Source organism: Meleagris gallopavo, chromosome 5 (genome assembly GCF_000146605.3).
Source record: "Meleagris gallopavo isolate NT-WF06-2002-E0010 breed Aviagen turkey brand Nicholas breeding stock chromosome 5, Turkey_5.1, whole genome shotgun sequence".
NCBI classification, from domain to species: Eukaryota; Metazoa; Chordata; class Aves; order Galliformes; family Phasianidae; genus Meleagris; species Meleagris gallopavo.
The window spans coordinates 1,094,926-1,111,688 of record NC_015015.2 but is presented as its reverse complement, the minus strand read 5'-3'; the positions used below and the strand labels follow the sequence as shown (position 1 = coordinate 1,111,688).

Sequence of the window (16,763 nt, the reverse complement as noted above, 5' to 3'; positions counted from 1 at the left end):
CCTCCGGCCCTGAAGCAGAGTCCGAAGCGAACCGGGCTGTTCCCTCCGTGCAACGAACCGCTTCTAAAAAAAAGACCATCTGGTAATTGTCTTCCTTTAGATCTTCCCTTAATTATGCTTTTAATTAAAGATGGTTCAAGGCATTGGACCACATGAAGGGCAGTAATTACAAATTACATTACAAACCCAACAGATGTAGCTCTATCTGCTGGGAAAAAGGTACCGGAATAAAATTTGACTAAACTTTCGGATAAATTAATCCGCCGCCTTGAGAACAGAAGCACATTTTTTATTATGCAGACTCTAGCCAGGATTTAAGTTCTCTGTCATGATTGTTTTCATATTTCTTTGACATCTATTGATTTGGAGGCAGCTGCAAGGCTTTGTCACAAGAGAGAAGAGCAGTCACAATATATTAGCTTGATGGCATAACTCGAATATGAGTAGGAAGGATAGAAACATGACAGGGAGCCACGTGACCGAGCGATGGGTCTCCGACAAAATAAAGAAATTAATTTTTAATAAAAAGCTTTAAAAATACTGCAGCCAAGGCAAGGGGAACGGCAGCACTCGTTCGTTACCAACGGCTCCAACTCTCACCCACAGGCGGGGAGGAGACCCAGGCTGCTGGTCGAATGGAGCCGTGCAGGCAGCAGATAGGGCCAGCCCACCTTGGGCCCTGGCCCCATGGACAAGCTCATCCACAGCAGTGCTGAGCCCACCTCCAGCTCTGAATGCTCTGCTGCATTCTGCCAAAAATCCTGCAGTAAGCGGGCAGCGGGAGCCCAGAGAGTTTGAGCAGGTTTGGGCAAGGCAGCAGGATTTTCCCCTCTGGGAAAGGCTGACTCTGGGGTCAGCCTGGAGAGTGAGGATTCACGGGTCAGGTGTTCCATCGCATCATGGGGGAGAAATGAAGCTGGGATGCCCCCCTCCTTGCCCCATGTGAGCAAACGGACACACGGACACGCAGACATACAGACACACAAGCACACAAGCACACAGACACACGGACATGGCACCATGCTGTCCGCAGGACAGCCCCGCAGGCCCTGGCCCAGCTGCTCCCAGCCCCGCAGCACGCACACCCCGCGCACCGCCGCAGCCACACGTTCACACTTTCACACGTGCCCTGCTCATAGTGTCACATCTTTTTCGGTCGGATGTGCGCTAAGCGCTCTGCGGGCCCAATCCACCCTCTCACCGAAACCTCTGCGTGCCGGAGCAGCACAGGGCTGCTCTGTGCAGGGACAAAGTTGGGCAGGAGCCTCTCAACCCGGTGAGGCTGCAGCGCACGGCTGGGCAGTGCCAGCGGGTGTTGCGTGCCCCCAACGTGGGAGAGCTCACAGCTTCTCGGCTCTCGTTTGGTTTCAAAATGAACAGCCCCAATTATTTCCGCCTCTATTTGTTCCTTTTTTGGATCTGCGTTTTGCCACCGTTTCTTGCTTTATAAAAGTGAGCTCAGTGTCAAAAGTTTCAGAAGTTTTAAAGAAAGATTGTCTCCACGACGCATCATCACAGGGAGCAAAGGGTGAGGACGTACTCTCTCCAAATGTAAGATTTCCAGCAATCACTGGCAGTGTGCATGGTGATGCCCCATTCCTCACCAACACCGGTGCAGGCTGTGGTCCCATTGAGCAGGGCGCTGAGCAGGGCTGCAGGTTCAGAAGGCTCACTGCATTTGTACACCCACATACACAGACATGGCCTCACAGGACTCCCCGGCTCCCCCAGGAAGAGAATCTTTCTTTTTCAATAAGGACACACTTACCTGCTCGGAATCTTCTGCAGCACAAAGGGCTTTCAGAGAACTGACTCAACACACGCAGACGTAATAGGAGATGCAGCAGCACAGCAGTGTTTTTTCTCTGTACTGTTTGTGCCCACTCTTCCAATCAAGCTTTACTCACTGGCACTGAGAGACCAACACTCACTTCACACCAACACACCCTGAAGAAATCAGGAATCTACAGGCAATACCCATCACCTGGGAACAGCGTATGGATTTGTCACTGTCCTCGGAGGAGTGAGAATCTCAAAATCAATGGCCAGATTGCTCTGATCCATACCTGCAGATGCCTCATCTGTGATAGACGCAGTATTGACAGCTCTTCATTGCACCGACCACCTCGGCCGGGTAATTGCTGCGCAGTGCAAGCAGTGTATGGGGAGCTGGAGCCCCAAAACAGAGCTGATGCAAACAGTGCTCTGCAGTGACAGACACGGCTGTGCTCGTTGCTTTCAGGCACAGCAGTCCTGAACCGAAGCAAACCCTGAAAACAGCAACGGTAAAGGGAGGAGAAATCAGCGAGGAAGAACAGGCGCTAAGGGTGGAAAGTGTAATGAAGGGATACCCAATATTGACAGATCACGTAGAGCAGAAGGAGATGGGGTAGAAAAATCAGTCGAATGCAGACAGAAATATGTCTGGCGGGGGGGGGCACTGGGAATTTCCATTTGCTGCCAGAGCCTATGGATAAATGGAATGGAATAAAGGGAAGAGCCCCAATGCTGTCTCAAAATGTGATTTCCTGAGCTATTTTCATTACTGTCTGCAAAACATTATCAAAGTATTATCTGCAGAATGCAATGGGGAAGGGAGAAGATCAGTCTGGAAAGGTCTTGAAGCCATTAATAATTTCCTCTGGCAACAAGGAAACCTGCCCACACCTCCAGCGTTGGGAAGAGCAAACAGGCAACGAAATCCCCGCCGCGCTCTGCCTTGGAGCCAGGTTCTTAACTTTCCGATCACTTTTATTTCAGTTTCTTACAGTTCAGCAAAACGCAGCAGAGCTTGACAAATTCATTTTGCAAGAGAAAGTCTGCTGCAACTTGTTTGCCTTTTGTTTTCATAGTGTGGACGCAGAGAAGCGCATTCCTGGAAAAAACCCTAAAAATGATGTTAGCAGCTCCGTCAGGCTCAGGCTGGGGAGCAGCACTGGGTGCTGCCAACAGCCCATGTCCTGCTGTGCATCCACACAATTTGGGGCTCATGGGCTGCAGCACACTGTGCCGTGCTGTGCTATGCCATGGTGAGCCACGCTGTGCCGTGCAGCGCTGCTGCAGGTGCCAGCACTTTCCTAAGTAGGTCACATCAGCAACGAGTGCATATGTCATAAGATAAGGGTAAAAATCCAAGCAAAAAAGTACAGAAACCATCTGATCCCCAAACTCCACACCCCATGAATACTTAAACACCCTTGGATGTTCCTGGGTGAGAAGCTGTAGCCGCAGAAGAGCTAAGTGCACTTTTCCTCTAAAGCAGCGACTCAGGCGGTAGCTGGTGGCAGAGGCCAAGAGAAATAAGACCATGTCTGCAAGTTTGAGGAAAGCCTCAGAGTCACTCCATAATAATTTTACCTCCAATTTGCAGCTTCCTGTGCTAGAGGCACTGGGAGCAGAAGACGCAGTGTGGACGCAGATGTGGATGCAGATGTGAGGCTGCCAGGTAGTGGGGGAGCCAGGACACATCCTGCCCACACCGTGCCCACCCGCATTCACCCCTCACATGGAGCCTGCTGGGCTCCCCTTGCTCTCACTCCTGTACAGCACGCAGAGGCAGTGGCTGAAGCACCGCATTGTGCTCACCCGGCACCTTTCGCTCACCCACAATCTGTCATTGTGTGCGGTTTTATCGTGATTAAATCCCAGATGAACACACATGGGGAAAGTTCATCCAAACAGATGGGGAACAATGGGCGTTTGAAGGCTGGAGGGCAACAAGTGGTGCTTTCCAAGGGTAGCAAAGTTGGCATTAAATGCAGTCAATGCCTCCAGCAGCACAGGACCATGCTGCATGCAGTGCTCGGGTGCGGGAGTGGCCAAGAATGGGATGAGAGAGCTTTATACTTTATTTGTGTCAGCAAGCGGCGTGTTTCTGCTCAAAATATAAATAGTGAATGCTTGCGCTAATGAAATGCTCTCTAATGGCAGCTGGGAGACTTTGCTTTTCCCCAGGTAGAAATGCTGGGAATTCAAATAACCAGCAAGTTTTGCAAATCGCAACCGCGTTTATAAGCTATAAACTGTGCAAAATGTGCTGGGCGCCTGAGGATTCTCAGACCCAGTTGCAGCTCATGTACAAATTCTTTTTTTTTGACCACAGCACAAAATGAAGGCAGCAGATGCTGATAGGAATCAGAGAGGGCAAAAAGCCTCTTAAAGCCTCATAGCTCCAAAGCCAGCCATGCCCTTCCCACGGGTTTGTTTTCCATTGTGACCAAAGTGGGGTAATGAATGGGCCAAGAACCTCCATGGGCAGACGGTGCGATCTGGACCACGAGGGTATTCTCTGAGAGTCCATATAAAGTAGAACACACAGATAATCCGTGGCCGGAGGAAACCTTCAGGCTGCCGCACACACCCCAAGAAGGCCTCGGCAACACGGGGTAAACAATTAACACAAATTTCAAATCACTGCACTGTCACCTTAATAGGCAGTGAAGTCAGCTACGATGGGCGTAATAGGATGAGACAGTTTAATTCTTGTTATGACATTAGCTGCAGCCTTGTAAAGCAGCTGAGAACGGCGCAGCAAGGGGCTTGCAGTCACTGCGGGCTGCGGGCCTGGACAGAGCAGGAGCAAATGGCACCCAGGCTCTGGAGTAACGCTGGGGATGCGTTCCGTCATCACACGCAGTGGGTACGCTGTTAGAAAGGTCGGTTACCAATAAAGCAGGGCCATTTTTCAGCAACGAGAGCAGCTGGGAGGCTGTGCACGGTATCACGTTGTATATCATAAACACACATATCCAGGAGGTGAACTGAACCAATTCTGTTTTCCCAGCATTAAGCTTCAAAAAATTAGAAATCACCCAGGCTTGAACCTCAGACAGACAGGTAATGAGCCATGACAGCCCTGCACTGGGATGCGCAGGAACGGGCAGGCCGGGCTGGGTGTCAGCCACAGGAACGCGCCTCAGCCCCAAATCTCCGAGCAATGCACCAAGTGCGAGCACGTCCCTGTGTGGGGTGGGCTGGGGTGGCTGCTCCTCAAGTGGGGCTGCAGGCTGGCTGGGAACGCAGCCCCGGGCTGGGGAACTGAACCAGCCGCTTTGGGGATGCTGTCGTGTTGTGTGATAGGGAGATGTGTTCACAAGTGGAGCTTTCTTTAGGTTGGGTATTAGGAACAATTAGGATGGATGTTAGGAAAAAATCTCTCCTAAGAAAGAGTGGTAATGCAGTGGCACAGGCTGCCCAGGGAGGTGGTGAAGTCACTATCCCTGGAGGTGTTCAAGACGTGGCACGGAGGGACGTGGTCAGCGGGCAAAGGTGTGGGTGGGTTGGGGCTGGACTGGATGATCTCAGAGGTCTTATCCAACCTTAACAATTCTAGGATTCTCCCATATTTTTGATACGTTGGAGTGGTTTTGCCCCCGCTTCATTTTGGGCAACTTGTTTTGGAAACAAGACTGAGCTGCCAAACTGCCATGTCATGAAGCACCTTAATTCTGCACGATGGGGTGGGATAATGTCTGGTTGGAGGATGGTGCTAGGCCTGCTCCCTGCCCACAGGATGTCTAACATGCAGGGCCTCACCGGCTGCTACTCTCCCCAATACTCATCTCCAGCTTTCTGGATCTCGCGATGCTAAATTCCTGATGCCAAACAGGGCTTTCATGCCTTTATATGGAATTACAAACCTGTCTTAAGCCTCAAAAGATGCTTTTATTGGAAAATCTCGACAGCTGCCAGCTTCCCTAAATCCCAAACTATCATTACACGTTTAGTTGCGGACGAGGGATTTTTCTGGACCTTCCCTCCTGACCCAACAATAAAGCCAACTTGGTCTGAGATTGAAGATTCATTTATCTCTCCTTGGCAATTATCTCTATTGCTGCCTGCAATCCTTCCCAATCTTTCTAAACAACATCCTGCTATTAAAGCCACTTGGCAAGCATTTAAAGCCCAGGATAAGTTAACCATGCACGAATATCCCACTCGGCGAAGGATCCGGCTATAAAAATAAACAGTTTGCATTTCGAAGGGCATGGTTCAGGACGGGCTTTCTTCATTTGTGAAGAGAGGTCATCATTGCTGACAATAAAATTATGTAGGACCTGATCCTCCCCCACTGAGCTCAACAGCAAAATCCCTCGTGGTTTCAATGGTGTTTTCTGAGGTCAGCTGCTGGGAAAGCCAACATTCCTCAAAGTTGCTGAAAATCTATAATTGGATATATTAAGAGGGCTTTCAAAGGGATGTCAGCTTTGGAGGCTTAGTGCACACCATGCTGCAGAGGGGATCCCCGCGCATCACCGGACCCATGCAGCCTCAGTGCTGCTTTGCAATCTGATCTCCTGCTGTGTCTGTGGGGCTGTTATCCTGCCCATCAACTAGCAGGTCATGCAACTCTCCTGTCACAGCACATCACTCTGGGAGGGGCATCCTGATGAACCTTGCTGCACCTTGCGTGTCCATGTTTAGTAAAATGAAGTGCAGCGTGGTCCTTTGAGACGTGATTTGAAAGCATCCCCCAAAAGCAGGTTATTAACTCATGAGCTGAACTTCAAAGTGTTCTTACGCTCCTTTGGAAATGCTCACCAATAGCTTTTTGGGAGCTGGAAATCTTCCACTTATCCTTACACGGTGCTTTCCTGGCCCACAGGCAGCTTTCCCTTAGGCACTCAGATGGGAACGGGGCACTTGGTGTGGGCCCAGGAGTGGGAACACCAAGGAGTGCTCCAGCCATGCTGCAGACATCCTGTTGGAGAGCTTGGTGTCCTTCTTTTCCCTTTCACTTTGTCAGAGAAAACTGAAATTCAGCAGAAGCTGTGGAAATCACAGCAGAGAATCGCTAGTTTGCTGTGCTGCCTGAGATTCTAAATCAATATTTTAAATAAATAACATTAGAGTGACATTCACTTGTTGTCTGAACAAGACACCACTCCCATCAGGGCAAATCAGAGCCGGTGACTTCTCCAGGTTACCTTCTGCAGCGTTCTGTGGGAAGCAGGAGATGGAATCATAGAATCACCAGGGTTGGAAAAGACCTAAAAGATCATCCAGTCCCACCGTTCACCTATTACCAATAGCTCCCACTAAACCATGTCCCTCAACACAACATCCAGTTGTGCTTACCAGTGAGATACCAGTGGTGCTTGACTGCACTTGTTTGTGAGACACCCAATTTATTCCCACTCTTTGTGGGGTGGTTGACAAAGAACTGACAGCCATTGGAGCTCACCCTGAGAACTCGCAGAGGACCTTTAGTCTGGGAAAAGAGGTACTGGTGAGTTTTAGTCCAGGCAGCCTAATATCAATCATATCAACGTTCTGAGATGCTGCAAAGCCACAGCAATTGCAAGGAAACAGCCAGCCTGGTCCAGTGCCAAGCATGGCTCGAGGCTGAGATACCTGCAGAGCCTGCAGGTGAGCACAAACGCCTTGGGGTGGTGCTCACCTGGACAAACAGCAGCTGTCTGTCCCTGTGCGGCGCTGGTGGGATGGATGGGGATGGTACCGCTCCCTCGGCCAGCTCCCAATTTCCCTCATTACCTGCCCTAAGCTTCTCTCAGAGATAAGAGGTCCTTGTGCAAAGCCACTAATTTAATCCCAGCAAAGGAGAGAATAAGTCTGGATGCAAAAGGCTGGTGGGATTTTGACAAGATGCACGCCGGGGTTGGGCGACTAGTCTTAATTAGGCCATCTTTGTTTACATTTGATGTTTATCAGCTAATTGGCATGGCAAGGTGTGAGTCACACTGCTTCCCTCTGGCATCAAATCCATTTGCGGGAGAAAAACTGGGAGAACAAATTATCCCAATTATAGGACACCCCACTGTGCTAATTGCCATCCCAGGGAGGCAGAGCCTCGCACCACTGCCGTGACTGCGCTGCTCCCACCCAGCCCTGCACCCCCAGGCCCGCGCTTTGCTGCCCAGTCCCCTCTGCCACTGCTCTCAGGTGGGGGCTGCCTCCTCCATCTTTTCCCCTTTATTTATTCTGCCTTGGTGAGGCCACACAGATCACAAGAGACACGTCCTCGTGCCTCCGACATTGCAGAGCTCATCAGATCAGAGCTGTGCTGTGTGTGCTGTGATGGGGCTGGACTTCACCCTCACTATTGAGGCTCCCAGGCAGCGTTCAGACCTGCCTGGGCTCTTCCTTTAAAAATGCTTTTGGATCGTCAGCAAACAGCCTGATGCCCTGATCTGTCCTCCCCTTCTTCAGCACTTGACTGCTGTGATTCTGTGCGTTCCACGCTCTATAAAACTCCACCTTCCTTTCTCTGCCTCCTTCTCTCCCCACCCTCCGGGATGATGCTGTGCCCTCATACCCTTTCAGTCCCTATAGCCTTTCCCCCATACACGAAGGTTCCAATGCGCAGGAATGTTTCTTGGCTGCCCTTGAGTTGAATGATGATCCTGGAGGCTTGGAAAAGCCACAAAGCTCAATGCTCTCTGTCTCCCTGTGTCTCTCTTGTCTTCCCTTCTTAGTAGGGGTAACAGATGGCTGAGGCTTTCACCAACAGTCCCGAACACATTGTCACTCCCAACTGAAAGTGAAATATTCAGTGGCATTTAAATTAAATAGACTCTAATGCTTCAGTAATATTAATTACGGTTTCATTCATCCCTGGCCTAATAAATCAACACATAAAGATAGGATGATCCCGTGGCTGGCAGCAAAGCAGGGCTATTCTGTCCTTTGTAAGGTTATGCACACAAAGCCCCCATTCTTACGGGGACATGATGGCCCCTCCAAACATCTGTGCTCAGCACCACTTGAGGAGAAGCCAAAGTGGTAACATTTAAACTTTTCTTGTCCAATTTGTCCACGCATCGGGGCTCAATTCAACAAGAACTTTCAGGGAAAATTATAAAAAAAACGTGTTAAGTGGGCGAAAACTTCCCCCTGCCTGCACTGCGGGCGAGCAGATTTATTCCAGCTGCGCTGCCCAGAGCTGTGTGCTTCTTACCCCAGCCCCACATCCAGGCTCAGGGCACACAGGTGCTATGAGAAAACTTTGCCTAAAGGTGACATTTTGCTGGCTGGGGAGGCCCATGGGCTACAGTTTTTCACACAATTTTTTTTATTTTCATTTTTTTTGTGTATGCATACCACAGGGGAAATAGACTCTGCACTTCACCAACAACAGGTTTTTTCCCCCTCACCGCTATACATATGTAAAAGGAGGCTAATAAAACGGCTGAATAAAAGATCTCTGCTAGTAAATCTTCCACAGACAAAACCCTCCACTTGTGACGCTTCAAAGCTGCCCAGAGCTACCAGTTTAGCCCAAAAGTCCCAACTCAGTGCCGCTGATTGGAAAATAAAAAGCCCTGTGCATAAAAACTTCACTCCAATTGTTATGCAGTGAATGCAGCGTTTACATACAGCAGCTTTACTTGACCAAGTGACTCCCGAGGACTGCAGTGAAAAGCTGGTCGCGATGCAGCTTGGCTCCTCCGGGAAGGCCCTTCTAGAGGAGCTTTGTAAGGAATAAAGGAAGTCAGGATGAGAAATCAATGCCCTGTCTTGTAAGGGCATCACTGAAATCTGGACCAGTTTTAAAACAAAATGCAATGGCAAAACAAGCCACAGAGCTGCAGGGCGAAGCGGTGGGACAGCAAGGTTCGGCAGCAGCCTGGGACAGGATGCAGAGGGGCTCACTCTGCGCTCCTCTGAGGGTTCCCCATGGAGCCAGGGGCCAATGGGGCTGGAAGTGCTTTGGCACAGTCGGGGGGGGCAGTTTCAGCTCAACAGATCCCTGTGGGATGGGGATGGCAGCGTGCCTGGCCATGGGTGTTTCCTTCCCATGCTTTGGTAGAGCAAAAAGCTGGGTCACCCAGCTGGTGTAGGGGGGTGAGGGGGGCACTGGCACTCTGTCACTGGAACTAGGCTCCCTTCTGCCTCCTCACCTCCAAATGGGCACAAGGTCACTTACGCACTGCTCTGAAGGCCTGAGAGAAGGCTAGGCAGCCTCGGGCAGAGCCCCCTAAGTGGGAAGGGAAGGACAGGGCTGTGCTGCGGGCAGAGGGCTGGGGGAGCCTGGCAGGGAGCCGCAGCTGCTGCTCCCCCCAGGGCTTGTCCCTTCCCCATTGGGCCTCACTGCCCCCACCAGCCCATGCTTCAAGCCATCCTGGGAGCTGCTGGCGGCCCTCAGTGTTCCAGCTGGTCCGAGCCCACCGCAGCAGCTGAGCGAGGAGCACCCGCTCCTCTGCACGTCCTAGTTCCCATCAGCTGGCTGGGGCCGTTGGAACAGACAGCCAGAGCACATGTTGCTCCAGCCCTGCCGTACCCAGGCTTCCAACTGAGGAGCTTGGGGTAAAAACTGGGGCAAGAGCTGCCTGGGGATGTCAGGGTGCTCCTTCTCTGCCATTCACAGAAATCTCAAATGATTCCCTTTTGATTCCTAGTTTGGAAAAATATTTAATGTTTCCAGACTCAACAACTAGCATCTGTTAGTGCAAACCAACCTTTCGTCCCACTCATTTCCAGAAATGTATTTCCTGTGGGTTTCAGGTGCTCACAGGTGATGAAGGGGTTCCGACACTATCTGCCCAGAGCAATGCCACTTACAGCACTGGGAGCTGCTCCATTGACCAGAGGATGGATCCTCTCTCTGGGTTGTGTAGAGATAACAAACTTGCTAAAACCAGCATCCCTTCCTCCAGGCTACATGAACTCTGAACTATACCTCCATAGCCTCTCTACAGACAAGCATGCTCTCCTTGAGAAGACTGAAGATACACACTCCACCAAGTATTTTCAAACCACGAGATGCGTTTGAATGAATGATGTTGTTAAAACCTTGATAAAAATTACCAAAATCCCCTAATCAAGGAGGTGTTTGCCGTTCACAGAAAAGAAGCAAAACACAAAGTTCACCCTTCCTTTCCCAAGCAGAGGCCAGCAGACGTATTTCAGTAAATCAAGAATCTGCATTTTGGGGCCATTAGTGCTGGTTATGATTCCCAAAAGTACAACATGCCATGTTAAGCCCCTACTGCCTGTCCTCGGACATAAACCTTACACAACCTGCTATGGGCTAACGTGAGAATAAGTTGGAAAGCAATATGAGAATGGCAGAGATGAGCAGAGAACATTCCACTGGATTTATCTCAAGATGCAATTTGTTAACATTTTTTTTCTTCGTTGCTCAAAACATTCCCTGGTAGTTATTTTTAGTAGTGACATATATGTTTCCTAGTAAGACATTTTGCATTTAATAGTAATAAGAAATAACATTATCTACTTTTTATGATTGAGGATGAAGGAGTCTATTCTAATAGCTTCAGTTGTCAACACAAGGTCCTTCGGTACTACATTTCTAGGCCTCCCTGTTGTAAAAGAACATGCCTATGTAGATATTATTAATTTATCACTGCACAAAACAAAGTTTATGAACACTTAATATTTAATGTACTGTGAATTTAATAATAAAAAATTAAGACCCTACCTTACATCATTTTTTAACTATCTGATTTTTATTCTTCTCATTAGCTCTTTATGGATCTATTCTGAGCCATGGCTTGGGCTTAAAAGCAGTCAGTTGCATAGGCTGAAGGGTAAATACTTCCTCTCTAGCCTAGCTGAACACAGAGACAACACCATGATGAAATTAAGCACTACGACATTTCTATCATGCATGGAACACAGGGACATAAATATAAATACAAACCTGTAGTGCAATTAGAGCAGCCACCTACACAAACTGAAGACATGGGTCTTCCTGCCTAGTGAGGACATCAGGCAGGCGGGATTTTCTTCCACAAAGGTTTGATGCTTCTGTGTTTACAATTTGCCAGTTTTCTAGCTTCTCTAAGGGCTTATGCCACTTCTGTCTGTCTGAGCAGCTTCTTGCATAAATGTGAAGAATAATAAAGTAGATCTCTACAGCAAAAAAATTAACAGATCTTCCTTGTTACTGTGATTTTGGTTTCCCCAGCACAGCCTGACAGATCTTGTCGTTACCTGCAATCCCTCTGGGTGTTCGAAATAAGGCAGGCTGGGGGCTTCAACTCATGAACATGCCTTTTGGTTCCAGAGGCAATGCCTGGCTCAATCCCGGCTAAGGATCTCACTCTGTTATGTCTCAACACACATATGCTTATGGTATATGATTCTGCTCCTACAGTAGGATTCATTCTAGATTTCAAGTACAGAACATGACTCATACCCCTTTCTTTCTTTACATTTGTATTATCTAGCCTAGCTGTTGAGGGTTTAGTCAGAAGAATAATTAATGTTTAGTTGATAACCTGAATCCCAACAGCTCATCTCAGACAATGTTCCTTGACAGCAAATCCTGCACCACAGAGATTAAGGGACAAATTTGCAAACGTCAGAAGGCAAGGACTGTGTGCAGAAATGCAGCACATTCACTAGCACACCCCATCCACGCTGCCCTGCACTGCTGCATCACATCTGTAAGAAATCCACGCTGCACCAGCAGCAACACAGCCACGATTTGGCATGGCTGTATATAGCGGTCACATATTTAGCAATGTGGATGGCCAAGTATGTATTTAGCTGGACATTTGTACATGCAAATATCCAACTTGCACATCCAACATGTGTGTGCCTCTCAGGGTATTCACGTCCCACAACCCAAAGCAGTAGAGCTGGAACACAATTAGAGAAGCAGTAACTGAAACAAAAATAGAGAAGCCCTCATCTTGTTAAAAACCTGGCACCGATCTCACTTTTTTCCAAATGAGACAGAAGGCAAATATTCTCCAACAAAAGATAAACAACGAATAACAGAACTGGAATATTGTATAATCAATGGATATACAGATGGCATATATATATCCAAGAGCTTGGCTAATATAATTTATATTGGAGTAATGAGAGAAAGTCACTCACCCTGTCCTGGGCTCACAAGATGAACTCCAATGGAGCGGATTCCAGAAAGATCCTTCCCCACTGGCAGTCAGCTCTTACATGGGTCTAGGAGAGGTGCAGCCAGGCTCCACCCCTTCCTGCAGCACAGATGATTTGCCTTCACCTGTGCTCCCCTGGCTGACTCACTGCTCGCCTCAGGTGATCAATCAGAGGTTCAGGCCTTGATTCAGCAGCCCCATACAAATGTTAATATGCCTGACTATGGGAAAGAAGCAAGATGAGACAGAAAAAGAAAACCAGCAGCAGAGCTCATGTCTTGCCCATGATCAGTCGAAGCAAAGTGTGCTGCTAGGGCTGCCCCTGGAAAGGAATGTGCATGGGGAAGAAAGGAGAGGTGACACTATCCAAGAAAAGGAAACTTGGAAAACTACCAGGAAGAGATTTGGAGTAGGAAAAACAAATCATTAGGAATGGAAGAAAAAAGGAGAAACAGGGCCTGAAAACCCCTGCATGTCCCTGGACCCACTTTGGAAGAAAGGAGAGGAAGGAGATTTGTTTCTTCCACTGAAAATTGAATCTGATGCGCTGGTCAGTGAATGACAGCTGAAGCTCAGCTACCTCTTGCCTTCAGCCAACTCCCCCCCAGGACAACACCCTGGATTTGGGGGCAGAGGGCAGGCTGCAGGGTGCAAGAGGAGGAAAGGGAGATCTATGTGACTTTGAACTTGGAGGAGTCCCATATTTGGGATCTGTCCTGTTTTCTTTGTGTGTGTGTGTACCTAGAAAATGGCCAACATGTAGCATCTGAATGCAGCAGTTCCCAAGATGTTTTTGCAGGACAGTGGGTGGTAGATGTCAATGTAGCACCACAGATGCTTCAGCCCAGAGGAAATCAGGAACTATACCCCTTCCCGTGGTGCTGGGGGTGGGTGCAGAGTGGTACCTCTTGCCTGCCATTCCTGTTGGCCCAGAGGTACCTTGCTGCTCCAGCATCTCAACAGCAGCACAGCAGCTACCTGAGGAAGATGATTTCAGGGAATAAATAGACTTGGTGGCAATGCGACACTATGGTGGCTGTCATCACCTGGATGTCACAAACCATCCACCACCATATCACACCACTGGTCCCTGCTCCGTTCCTCGCTGTTGCTCTGCATGCCTCCTGTGCAGCCCTGCCAGGGAAACATCCTCACAGGTCAGGGCTGGTGTGAAAAGGGGTTTTCTTCTCGCAGTCTGTGTGCTGCAAAAGAAAATTATTCTATTCCTCCCCTCCCCTCTCCAGGCAACAGACAGCCCCTTGCAAACTTGTCACTGACCTTTTTGTTACAGGTGGCTCTCAGTGCAACACCTAGGGGACAGAGTTGCAAAATGCCACTAGGTAAAAACCTCTAGAACAGCAAACGGCTCCACCAAATACAAAGAATTGTACCTTGACTCACTCATTGAAATAAATGAGAGCACCAGTTGTTTTTTTTTGTTTTCTCACGCTCTTCTTTTTGGAGCTTAGGTCAGAGGCAGTAAATGACCACACTGCTTGAAACACAGAACAACACCATGCTCCAGAGCCTTCCTGCTCACTGAGGCTTAGACCACGACTGATCAGCTACACGGGTTGCTCTGAGCGTGGCTAGCCGTCCCCCAGCTTGATGTTTTACTGCTTCACAGCCCTCTGTGTAACTGCATGAGTATCTAACCTTCCTCCCAGGCAATAAACATCCTATCACAGATACAAGAGGACACACAAAACCTTGATGTAAGGACTAAAGACCAAAGGTCAAGTGTCCTCAGCAAGTGCCTGTCCCTTGAAACCATCGTGATTAAAGTGCTGCCATATGAAATTTTGGAATACATGTGTGTAACTGCTTCCTGCAAGCGTCTGTTAAAAATCAAGCTGAATCCTTTAATTGCAAGGTTGGTGAAAGCTGCTTTGTAATTTGCAGAGGGTTTGTGTAATGCATGTACATATTTAGTGAGGGGTAATGAACCTTCCTTCACCTCCCATCCAACGAAGCATTAGCACCACCAGTTGGTCATCGAGCCTGAATAACACTCAGTCCAAAGTGCAGCAACAACACAAGAGCTTTGTTTGGGCTCTCAAGAGCAATGTGTTGTGTCATCCAGATGTACTGCTTAGTTGACCTGAAGTCGAGGCAAGTCACGTTAAAATCGCGTAGGTGCATTTTTTCCTGGGTTTGTTGGCTGCTCCAGCTTGAAATTTAAAACACGCCAGTTAGAGAATCAGGAAACTTTGAAGGGCCTATCTGCTCTTCCCTGCTATTACAGATTGAATAAACAGGAATTGTTTTCCTTTTTCCTGCTTCTCTGCCTCTGCTTCTCTCTTCCCCTTTAGTTGTTCATGGACAGCATGCAGGCATTTCACAGTACTTGCAGAGATTTCAAGTCTCATTCTTACCTGTGCTAAGGCTCCTGGCATTGCCTTGGGGTTGTGCATGAAGTACCTTTATATCTGCTTTGCACATCTTTCTGGTCATGAGCGCAATCCAAGAAAGTCCTAAAGGAGAACCAGGATCACCACATCTGCAGTGTTTTGAGCTCTAAACTAATGAAGAAAGAGAGAAGTGTAAAAGCGTACATACAAATATGACCACAAAACAAAGATGGAGTTATCTGGGCTGGCTGAGATGGAGAAAGGGTGGCAACCAACACTCAGCAAGGCACAATTCCTCCTAATAAACAAAACAGAGTGTCAGTTCAGTGCATACAAGGAGGGAAATTCTATAATGCGTCCCCTTACAAATAAAGCCATCATAGGCCCCCAAGCACTGACATTAGTATCCAGCCCATGGCACCAGGTGGATCAGTATGTGGTGGTGCCCTGCTGCATCTCATCTGGCTCCTTTCAGCTCGTGACCCTGCTGCCCTCCCTGCTTGGGATGGTGCCTGGTGGTGGCATCTGAGGCTGTACAGGCTAATGCACTACACGAAGGATTGTCTCTCTCAAAACCAGTATGTCTAACAAAAAGCAACGCCATGGGCATTTTGAGTTGTAAATATTTTTTAATTAATCTTGATCACAGGTGAGTTCAAGAATCTCAGTGATACCTGTGGCCTCCCTATACCACCTAATAGCGAACAAGAGATGGCCCGTGCCAGCCCAGGACACTACCATCACTTTGAAGGACCCCTGAAAGACAAAGGCCTAGGTGAGCCAGGTAGGTGAGAGAAGGACAAAAGGACAAGGAATCTGCTTTTCCTATCAGAAAAGTTCTTTGTGGCACACCTGCTGCTTGCTTTATGAAATACTCCCCATGTTCACGCTTGATACACTTGTACAAATAAATATACCACAACACCTTTTTTGTTTCCTCCTTGAATTTGCTTTCACATTCCCTCCTTCCTCAGTTGAAACGAGTTCTGATTCGAGGACATTCCCACGAAAACATATAATAGCTGAACCAAAATCATCTTGGATGCCTTCACCTTGTAAGATATTGTCAGTAGTCAAAATGTACAGCAAAATACTACTGTTCTCAGCATGACGTTGTGTCTGATGCTGGCACAAAATCTACCCAAAAAGAGGAGTTTGCTCATGGGAGCAACACCAGAGTTCCTAATCCAAGCAAACACTGGCAGCGTTTAAGCCCTGCCTCTGCACTAAGTACGGGGTTTGTAAAGATTTTCTTTCGAGAGCTTATTAAAATTGAAAAATTATGCAGCCCATTGCCAAGTTGTTTCTCCCAGGTTGTACAGTGCTCAGATAGCATATCATTTCCGTAGCTGAGCTCTCGGCCACGCAGGCTGTTCCTGTGAAGAGGCTGGGCAATCTTCAGTGCCGTGCCGTGCTCAGAAGTGCCGCTCAGACTGTAAATATTATATGCTGCTGCAAGAACATTTGAATGGTAATACTCAAGCAATTACTTTCCTTTCAAGATCATTAAACACAAATCTGACTTGTATTTTAATAGGACTGCCAATGTATTTAATGGGGGGCAGTAAAGGGTAGTTTTTTTCTA

The 16,763-nt window shown here is 48.3% G+C and overlaps 1 long non-coding RNA gene across 2 annotated transcripts in view; it reads right to left on the bottom strand.

Annotated features, from left to right (window-relative positions):
* The window catches only part of LOC116216642, a 53,328-nt gene that overhangs the window by 1,701 nt on the left and 34,864 nt on the right, over positions 1–16,763 (bottom strand). The window contains exons 3-4 of one of the 2 annotated variants that reach the window (XR_004159786.1): positions 15,203–15,349; positions 12,987–14,997 (exon numbers count right to left, since the gene is read on the bottom strand). This is a non-coding gene — a long non-coding RNA (uncharacterized LOC116216642). Of the gene's footprint in view, positions 1–12,986; positions 14,998–15,202; positions 15,350–16,763 lie in introns of those variants that run through there. The other variant, XR_004159787.1, reaches the window with a different exon arrangement.